Consider the following 10,224-nt stretch of genomic DNA (forward strand, 5'->3'; position numbering starts at 1 on the left):
CTAGCACAAGAGGTAGCTGCTCTCTTTGCGAACCGTTAGTTTCATCAAACCGCGCATCTACAGTTCCAACAACCTTGTGGTGATAGGTGTTGAAGACTATAGGTGTGCGAGTCCTTTCCGTAACAAAGCATAAAACCTTCATGTGCTTTTGGTGCAAATTTAGAATTATAATGAGGATCTCTAATCCAGCATTTAGCACCGAAGACTTTGAAATAACTCACGTTGGGTTTCTTGTCAGTGAGGAGTTCATATGAGGTCTTCTTGAATAATTTGTGAAGATATACCCTGTTGATGATGTCGAAGCAGTATCAATAGCTTCAGGGCAGAAGCGAGAAGGTGTCTTGTATTCATCAAGCATAGTGTGAGCCATCTCAACAAGAGTCATGTTCTTGCGCTCCACGACACCATTTTGTTGAGGAGTGTATGGGCAAGATAACTCATGAGTAATACCAAGCTCATCAAGATAGTCATCAAGTCTAGTGTTCTTGAATTCAGTCCTATTGTCACTCTGGATATGCTTGATCTTCACACCGACGTTCGTTAGGCCTTTGAGGAAAATCGTTAGAAGACTTCCTGCACTTCAGTTTTGTAAGTGATGATATACACCCAGGTGTAACGAGAATAGTCATCAACAATGACAAAGCCATATAGATATGCTGCATTTGTTAGTGTGGCATAATGAGTAGGGCCAAAGAGATCCATGTGAAGAAATTCAAATGGATGAGTGGTAGTCATGATAGTCTTCGAGGGGTGCTTGGCTCTAGTCATCTTTCCAGCCACACAAGCCCCACAAAGATGATCTTTGAGGAATTTGACACCCTCGATGCCAATGACGTGCTTCTTCATCACGAGTGTATGTAAGTCCCTCATGCCAGCATGACCTAGTCGTCGATGCTGTCAGATTTGGGGTTCCGGCGGACCCTATAGATTCGAACACTGGGGTGCGCGTGGAGATTTAGCCTTCTACCGACCTGCACCTCACCGCCTCGCTAGGAACTAAGCAATCAGAGAAACAACACGAGAGACACAGGGTTTATACTAGTTCGGGCCACCATTGTGGTGTAATACCCTACTCTAGTTTGTGGTTCGGTGGATTGCCTCTTGGGCTGATGATGGACAGTACAAGGAAGAACAGCCTCGCGAGGGTCTGTTCTTGTGTTGGTGCGATGAACTGCTAGGGGAAGTTCAGTCGCTTTCTCTACTGGTTTCCAGGTGAGGATCCGTTCTGCTGGTCTTGGTCTTGTTGCACCGAAATGGATGCCTTTGCTTGATGCTCCCGCCTGCGCTTGCTCCCTTTGCACCAAAGAGGAAAAAAGGACACTGTGCGGGCTGGCGCCCTCCTGGCACCCTTGGTCGTCATGGCTCGCATCATGGGGCACCTTGCGAGGTACCCCGCCTTGATCTCTCCGCCTCCTCGTGAGCCAGCCTGACGAGGCCGTGCCGGAGGAAGCCTTCTGTCGTCTGCCCCGCGAGGCTTGGCCCCTCACGAGGGTCTTGAGCTCGTGTTGATGAAGATGGGCCATGCTGGGCCGCCCCTTGAGCCATGCCGTAGGCCGCAGGCAGGCAAGTCTGGGGACCCCCGTTTCCAGAACGCTGACAGTAGCCCCCGGGCCCAAGGCGCGCCCGGACATGGCTGAGCAGAGAGGCGAAGGGGAAAGCACGAAGCACCGCGGGCCCTAACAGCCTGCGGCCTCGGGCGCCGCGTGGTGGTTGGTTGGACGTGGATGCTTGAGCAGCCGCGTGCGTCAAAAGAGCGGCGTCTGCCTAGGCCTTGCTTCCCTTGCATCCTCCGGTCATTGCCCAGATCCCCTTTCTTGCGCCCTTCCCTTCTGCCCCGAAATCTTCAGATCTACTTCGACCGCGCACCTTAGCAAGCCATGGCGCCTCGCCAAACTCCGGCCGAAGCTTGGTATTCGCCCGCCTTGGACTCGCCGAACGTGTCGGAGGAGAGCCTTGCCCGGATGCACCGGATGGTGGTGGCGCAAGGCATCGACAGGGCGCAGGTGTTCTAGGCCGGCTCCGCCTCTCCTGAGGCCCAAGGGAGCACCTTCTACCCGCTCTTCGTAAGCGCCATTGCTTCCGGCCTGGTACCCCCTTTCTTTGAGTTCTTCTTCTCTGTCCTCCGCCATTACAACCTGCAAGCTCTGCACCTCCACCCAAACTCTGTCCTCCTTCTGGCGATCTTCGCATATTATTGCGAGGCTCTTGTCGGGGTGCAGCCTTCGGTGGCCTTGCTGCGCCACTACTTCTCCCTCTGGCTCTCTCGCGGTCCTCTTTCCGCGTGCGCAAGCTTCGCCGCGTATGGCAGTTCTAACGCCATCTCGAAGCCCGGGAAGAGGATTGAGGGCTATAGGAGCAAGTGGGTCATGGTGGATGCTGGCCGCATCCACCCTCGGTTGATTCTGCCCACGGAGCAGCCCACAAGCTCCGATGATTGGTCTCGCGCGGAACACGTGGACCCCGCGTGAAGCCGGTGTTGGAGAAGATGGATGCGGATTTGAGGCCTGGGAACATGGCGACGGCGAAGCTGACTGGCACGTCGCTCCTAAGGGAGTTCCTGGAGCATCAGGTGGCCCCTCTTCGCAAGTACTCGCTCCCGCTTTGGAGGCCCCGCCTGAGCCCTGATGTTTTGGCCGACGAAGATATGGTTGCGGTCCTCCAATCTCTGGTCGGAGGGGACGTGGCAAGGCTGGGGGGCACCCCCATACCCCTGTTTCTCCGAGATGATTGGGAGAAGGTGGTTGACTCCATGCCCGTCTTTAATGGGGACGGACCCATGCCAGCGGTGGCTCCCGAGGACCCGGCGGCGCAGGCGATGGTGAACGTGTCCTTCGGCGACTCTAGTGAAGAGGAGGAAGAAGAGGAGCGGGGAGGGGGGCTGACTCCGAGGCTACTGACGAGGAGTCAAGAGCGCCTCTCCCCCGGCGTAGGCCCCGCGCTCTCCGCCTGCCGCGGAGCGACGACGAGGATGATGACGAGCGGGACGGCGGGAGCTTGCCCCCGATCTCGAAGAAGGCCAGGTCTGGGCTGATCCCCCTCGGGTTGCCCCGGCTCCAAGACGATCTGCGGACGTGCCTCCTGCTTCCGAACCTCGCGAGGCCGATCCCAGCAGCCGGCTCTCGGGCTTCAAGTACGGCCGGAGGTTGCTCGAGCTCATGAGCGCGACGAGTAAGTGCTCGATTTCTGTCTTATTCCTTGCTTTATCATTGAGGCTTGATGTCTGCATCCCTTGGCCAGGCTGGCACCTGCGGCGAAAAAGCTGAAGGGGGCTCCTGAGGCTCCGTCTGGGGCAACACCTCTGCCCACGAAGGGAGGTGGCTGTGAGGCACGGGCCTCTCCTGCTCGATCTTCCTTGCGAGGCCTGGTGGATCTGGCTGGGGCGAGCCCAGCCCCCATGGCCCAAGCGACTCCTGAGGCATCCCTGCCCGACGCCGTCGCCACAGCTGTTGGGGCGCAACAGGCCCCGCCTGTGGTTACGCTGCCGTCCTCTCCTCCTACTCCACCAACTGCGGTCTCTCCGACCCCTTCGGCCGTCTTGGATCGCGCTGCTGCCGAACTGGACCGGCTGCGGCAACATCTTCTGGGCGCCGACCCTCGCTTGGTGGCCGGGCGCTTGGAGCTGGCTTCTGGCTGGATCCACTCTGACGCTTCGATTCGAGCGGCACTGGTTCAGGCCTCGACGGCTTGCGATGAGGAGAAGCTAGCCGTCCTTGAGGCGAAGGCTGCTCATGACACCGCCTTGAGGGAGGCGGCTGATGCACAAGGCCGTTGCAAGGCACTAGAGAGCGAACTGCAGGGCCTGCGGGACCAGCTTGTCGAGGAGGCCCGCATCCGCCAGGAGAGGGAAGAAAACCTGAAAGCTTGCGAGGCGGCCGTCAAGGACCGAGACGCCAAGCTTAACAAGTGCCGCGACCGCCTGGGCGTACTGGAGCAGGAGTTGGAGGCGTGGAAGGTCGAGCTGGACGGCAAGGCGCGGGTCCTTGGCGAGGACAGTGAGGCCTTCGTGGAGACGGAGGTGAAGGTTCGCGGCTTGCTGAAGTCGCTTTATGATAGCGGCCTGGAAAGCCCGCTGGCCGGCGCCAAGGACGGCCCTGCAAAGCTACTCCCCTTCATGGTCCGTGCCCTGGAAGATGTCACCCTTGGCCTTGGCCCTACGGCCGAGGCCGAGGCGCGCGTCTTGTCTTCTGCAACGCTGACGCGGGTCCCTACCCACGTCTACCTTCACGACCCCAACGTCGACCTCGACAGCCTGCTGGAGCCAGCGAGCGGTGAGCTTGCCGCTGCCGCTGCTGAGGCCGTGAAGGCTCGCGCGGAGGCTCTGTTGTCGAAGTTCCGGGCCTTCAGCACTAAGCCAAAGCGAGGTGCTGCCGGTCCTGCGGCCCCACAAGGCGAACCCGCTCTGCGCAGCTCCGTCGCCAACGAATGACTCCGCTGTGGCTCCTGTTCTGCTCTCATTTCCTGCAACATGCACCGTGCCTTGGGGAGGCATTTAAACTTGCGTTTGATGTCGTGATAACAGTTATGGACTGTAATATTTGCTTTTGAATTCCTTGAAATTTGCGCTCCTCCTACTTGCTTATGTTCTACGCCGGCAAAGCCCGACCCCGCGCATACCTCAGCCGCCGTTAGCCCCGACCGGAAACCAGAACAGGACCAAGGAGTGAGGGGCTACGTGACAAGTTAGGCTCCTGAGTCGCGATGCTCAGGAGTCCCCCTTGGCGCACGAACAACAAGTAGGGAGGTGAGATGTGCGGGTGAATCTACCATTCTACGTCTGCAGAGCCCGGCCCCGTGCATACCTCAACCGCCATTAGCCTTTCGGAACTAAGGAGTGAGGGGCTACGTGACCAGTTAGGCTCCTGAGTCGCGATGCTCAGGAGTCCCCCTTGACGCTCAAACGGCCTTCGTACCTTGGCTCCGCTTGGGGAGAGACGCGTGATGAACCAGGCCCGAAGGGCCTGGCTGGGTGGCGTACGCCTGGGCATGACCCAGGCGCAGCCCCCGTGCCCAGCCCCCTCGCGCGGCGCTCCCGAGGGGAGGCGTTGCGATGAGGCCAGACACTGAGCTCGGGGCTCCCTAAGGTTGATGCGGCCGGGGGCCACCCTCAGTTGTTTATCACCAGCGCGGAGCATAGCGCTTCCGTATGTGTACGGGCATAGCCGCTCCTCGGCAGTGTCGTCAGCCAGCACGGAGCATGGTGCTTCCACTGGTGCGTGGGAGGGGGCTCCCCTCCGGGAGGAGCCCCCCGGGCATATACAGCCCCGCCCCGACACATGGCCGGCATGGTAGGGCATGAGGAGGTGTATCTGGGCACCCGTGAGCCAGCGCGGGACTCACGGGGCCCTACCTCAAGGCGGGTTGCGCCTGGCACTAGGCCTTAACTTGTGTTCCTGCAAATTTGGCCAGATGCCGATGCTCTACGTCCTCGGGTCCCGGCCCTCGAGCGAGTCTCAGCCATCGCTGGTTTGCCAGGGCGCGATGCCACGGACAAAGCCATAGGGTGAGGGCTGGAGAGCTGGTAGGAGCCCTGAGTCGCGATGCTCAGGTACCCCCCCTTTAACGCGCAAGCTTGGTTAGATGTCGACGCTCTATGTTCTCGGGTCCCGGCCCTCGAGCTAGTCTCAGCCGTCGCTGGTTTGCCAGGGCGCGATGCCATGGACAAAGCCAGAGGGTGAGGGCCGGAGAGCCGGTAGGAGCGCTGAGTCGCGATGCTTAGGTACCCCCCCTTTAACGCGCAAGCTTGGTTCAATGTCGACGCTCTACGTCCTCGGGTCCCGGCCCTCAAGCTAGTCTCAGCCGTTGCTGGTTTGCTAGGGCGCGATGCCGTGGACAAAGCTAGAGGGTGAGGGCTGGAGAGCCGGTAGGAGCCCTGAGTCGCGATGCTCATGTAACCCCCCTTTAACGCGCAAGCTTGGTTCGATGTCGACGCTCTACGTCCTCGGGTCCCGGCCCTCGAGCTAGTCTCACCCGTCGCTGGTTTGCCAGGGCGCGATGCCGTGGACAAAGCCAGAGGGTGAGGGCTGGAGAGTCGGTAGGAGACCTGAGTCGCGATGCTCAGGTACCCCCCCTTTAACGCGCAAGCGGCCAACATGAAGGAAGAAGGGGTGCCACAGACAAGCACCAAATAACAAGTATGATGGGTCGAATGCATAGCCAGAAGATAAACGCAGGAGGGATACATGCCGCTGGGTCTGACCCGAGTAACTTGGGGATGATGCAGCCCAAGGGGCGCCCCCAAAAAGGTAAGATAAAAACATGAACGAAAGGGATACACACTGCAGGGACGGACCCACGCGGCCTGGGAATGATGCAGCCCTGGGGGCGCTCCCAGCTGGAAATGAAACTTGAAAGGTGTCACCTGATAGTGTTGACGACGAAGGGGTGTTGAAGTAGCAGACGTAGCGGGCTTTGGGAGCCGATCTTCACGAGCCCCCAGGCCCAGGAGCCTCGGGGGGCTCTGGGAGCGCTGGTGGCTCCTCGCGAACTATCTCCATCTCTGCCAGGACTGCGGAATGCCTGGCCTCCTGAGCCACCAGGATGCCCCTCATGAGGCGCTGGCGCACCGCAGCCGCGTTCGGCAAGCCGTAGGGCATGCGAATGTAGCTGCGGGGTGGGCCTTCGCAGCGCCCCACGCGTGAGGGCTAGAAGAGCTCCTGAGAGGCGGCTCGGTTGAGCCCTGGGATGTCGATGCAAACACGCAGCCCACCATCCTCGCCTGGATGGGGAGCTGCGGCGGGTAAGCGGCGGCTGCCACTCATGAATCTTGACTCCTGCAACTCCTGTGTGACCTGATTGACGAACTCCTGAGGGTTTGGCCCTCCTTGCTTTGTGTCACGCCCAAGATGCGACCCTATCCTAAAGGAACTCGAAGGTCCCACCAAGGATAGAAGCGCATCTTGAAGACGCTTTTGCAAGGTGGATATCATTACATCAACATTACATAATAGTGGGGGTACATCCAATACATACAAAGTCACATGAATACAACAATACAACATACCAGAACAACATCCGACTACGGATGAATCATAAACAGAAACTCAAACAATATCCACCCTGCTAGCCCAAGCTGCCGACCTGGAACCTATCCCCTGATCGAAGAAGAAGCAGAAGAAGAACTCAACGCAAGCAAACATCGCTCTCGCATCATGATCATCGCATAAACTGTACCTGCAACTGTTGTTGTAGTAATCTGTGAGCCACGAGGACTCAGCAATCCCATTACCATGGGTATCAAGACTAGCAAAGCTTAATAGGAAAGGAAGGGATAAAGTGGTGAGGCTGCACCAGCAACTAAGCATATATGGCGGCTAACATACGCAAATAAGAGTGAGAAGAGAATAAGCAGAATGGTCGTCAACTAGTAATGATCAAGAAGTGATCCTGAACTCCTACTTACGTCAAACATAACACAGAAACCGTGTTCACTTCCCGGACTCCGCCGAGAAGAGACCATCACGGCTACACACGCGGTTGATGTGTTTTAAATTCGGATCTGGTGTCAAGTTATCTATAACCGGACATTAACAAATTCCCATCTGCCTATAACCGCAGGCATGGCTTTCGAAAGATTATACCCTGCAGGGGTGTCCCAACTTAGCCCATGACAAGCTCTTGCGATCAACGAAGGAATAGACCTTCTCCCAGGAAGACCCGATCAGACTCGGAATCCCGGTTTACAAGACATTTCGACAATGGTAAAACCAGACCAGCAAGACCGCCCGATGCACCGACATCCTGATAGAAGCTGCACATATCTCGTTCTCAGGGCAACACCGGATGAGACAGGCTACGAGTAAAACCAGCCCTCAAGTTTCCCCGAGGTGGCCCCGCAGGCGGCTCGGTTCGGACCAACACTTAGACAAGCACTGGCCCAGGGGGGCTAAAATAAAGATGACCCTCGAGAGAGCGACTCCCAAGGAAAAAGATAGGTGGTGGTGAGGCAAATGGTAAAACCAAGGTTGGGCCTTGCTGGAGGAGTTTTATTCAAAGCGAACTGTCAAGGGGGTCCCATAAATCACCCGACCGCGTAAGGAACGCAAAAATCCGGGAACATAACACCGGTATGATGGAAACTAGGACGGCAAGAGTGGAACAAAACACTAGGCAAAAGGCCGAGCCTTCCACCCTTTACCAAGTATATAGATGCATTAATAATATAAGAGATATTGTGATATCCCAACCAAAATCCTGTCCACCATGGAGAAATCTTCAACTTCACCTGCAACTAGCAACGCTATAAGAGGGCTGAGCAAAGCGGTAACATAGCCAATCAATGGTTTGCATAGGTAAAGTGTCTAAGGTTAGAGGTTCATGGCAATATGGGATGGCTCGATAAACAGGTAATAGGAAGCGCAGCAAAGCGATAGAACGAAGCAACTAGCATAGCAATGATAGTAGTGAGATCCAGGGTAGCGGTCATCTTGCCTGAAATCCCGCAAGGAAGAAGAACGAGTCCATGAAGAAGACGAACGGATGAAGCCGAACCAAGCGTAGACGAACGAATCCTCACGATCGCAACGAAACAGGAACTATCGAAAAGAAGCACACAACATAGTAAACACACCACACATGAACAAGGCATGATGCACAAACAAGCATGATGCATGACCAAGCTATATGAAGCTACTCGTGGCAAGAGATGATGCAAACAAGAGCAACACATCAAAGCAAGTTTAAATGAGGCCGGGAACAACATAGAACAATTCCGGTAAGTCCTCATATGCAGATTTCGAAGTTGGTCCAGATCTGAAGAAATATTACGTTCAAGTTGTTAAACAACAAGTTAAGATGCACAACGATGATCTACACGAGATTCTAGTCAAGTTACATATAAAGTTCATTTAGTTCGGAGCTACGGCCTAGAAGATATGAGCAAATCAAGTTAAACATGGCATTGATGCAATATGCATCCAAACATCAAGCAAACAACTCAAAACAAGGATGCAACATGATAATATGAAACTACACGCAATTCTAAGCAAGTTTCATATAGAGCACACTCAAAACGGAGCAACGGTTCAACACATGCACACTATACAAGTTTAAAGGACAAACTGTACAAAACAGCAACTAGGCATATTGCAAGCATCAAAACAATATGCTACAGCACCCCAACATAATAACTTAAGTCATGGACATTATGTACAGGTAAAGCACAATAAAACAAGAACACTGAGCTATCTCCATAAATCACTAGAACATACTCAAACACACATAGTAAGATTGCAAGTTTTAACAATTTCAGACTCTGCAGAAAATAACAGCACGATGCAATGTTTAGAGCTATCAAACAACATGTTACAAGACCTTATAATGGCAAACAAAGGCATGGCATGAATCTACTAATTGCATAGATCAAAAGTCCCTTAGTGACCATAAGCCAAAAAGGATCAGAAGATATAATGGCACCCACGTAAAGATAGCAAGTTTTAACACAGATTCATACATGGCAGGAACATAAAAATGAAGGCATGTAGATGAGCTTGTGCAACTCACTACAGAGCAATACATGGCATGGCAAGGCACCCAACAGTAAGAAGGCATGTTTGTGAAGCAAACCAAGTCAAGAACAAGTCCATAGCATGCAAGGATCAACTATAGCAACCTTGGCCAAATTGAATAACACGTAAACAATCTGCCAGGAAACAGTTTGAAGCAAAAGTAGAGCACGAAAATGACATGGTAGACTACTCCATAATTGCAAGCAAGGGCATGAATGGATAGACAATAACCTCTAGTTCAAAACACCCTTACTGAAGTATCTCAAATTATGCATGGATCTCTCTGTAACAACATGTTTACATGGCAACATTTTAACAGCAGAACAGGGACTAAAATCAGCATTAACACGAAGCCTAGATTGCATGCTTGTGCTAGTCACCACATTGATCACAAAAATACATGGCAAGCACCACTGTAAAGAAGACATACCCTAGTTCAAAACACATGTAGGAATCAACCTCATAGGATGCACACATCAATCATGGCAAAAATGACAAAAGAGCTCGTTCTGATAACAGACAGCAGAAAACAAAATGAAGCACTCTTGCAATGATGATTCGGACATCTAGATGATCTCAAATGAAAATGATGCAATGGAATGAAATGATGTACTCTTCGAGGCGAACAATTTGACATATTAAACGCACGAAACGGAGCTACGGATGCAGAGTTACAGCAGGTCAAACATGGCAACATTTTTATAGAAATCAGGGACTTAGC

The sequence above is a fragment of the Triticum dicoccoides genome, chromosome 7B, assembly GCF_002162155.2.
Source record: "Triticum dicoccoides isolate Atlit2015 ecotype Zavitan chromosome 7B, WEW_v2.0, whole genome shotgun sequence".
Classification (NCBI taxonomy): domain Eukaryota; kingdom Viridiplantae; phylum Streptophyta; class Magnoliopsida; order Poales; family Poaceae; genus Triticum; species Triticum dicoccoides.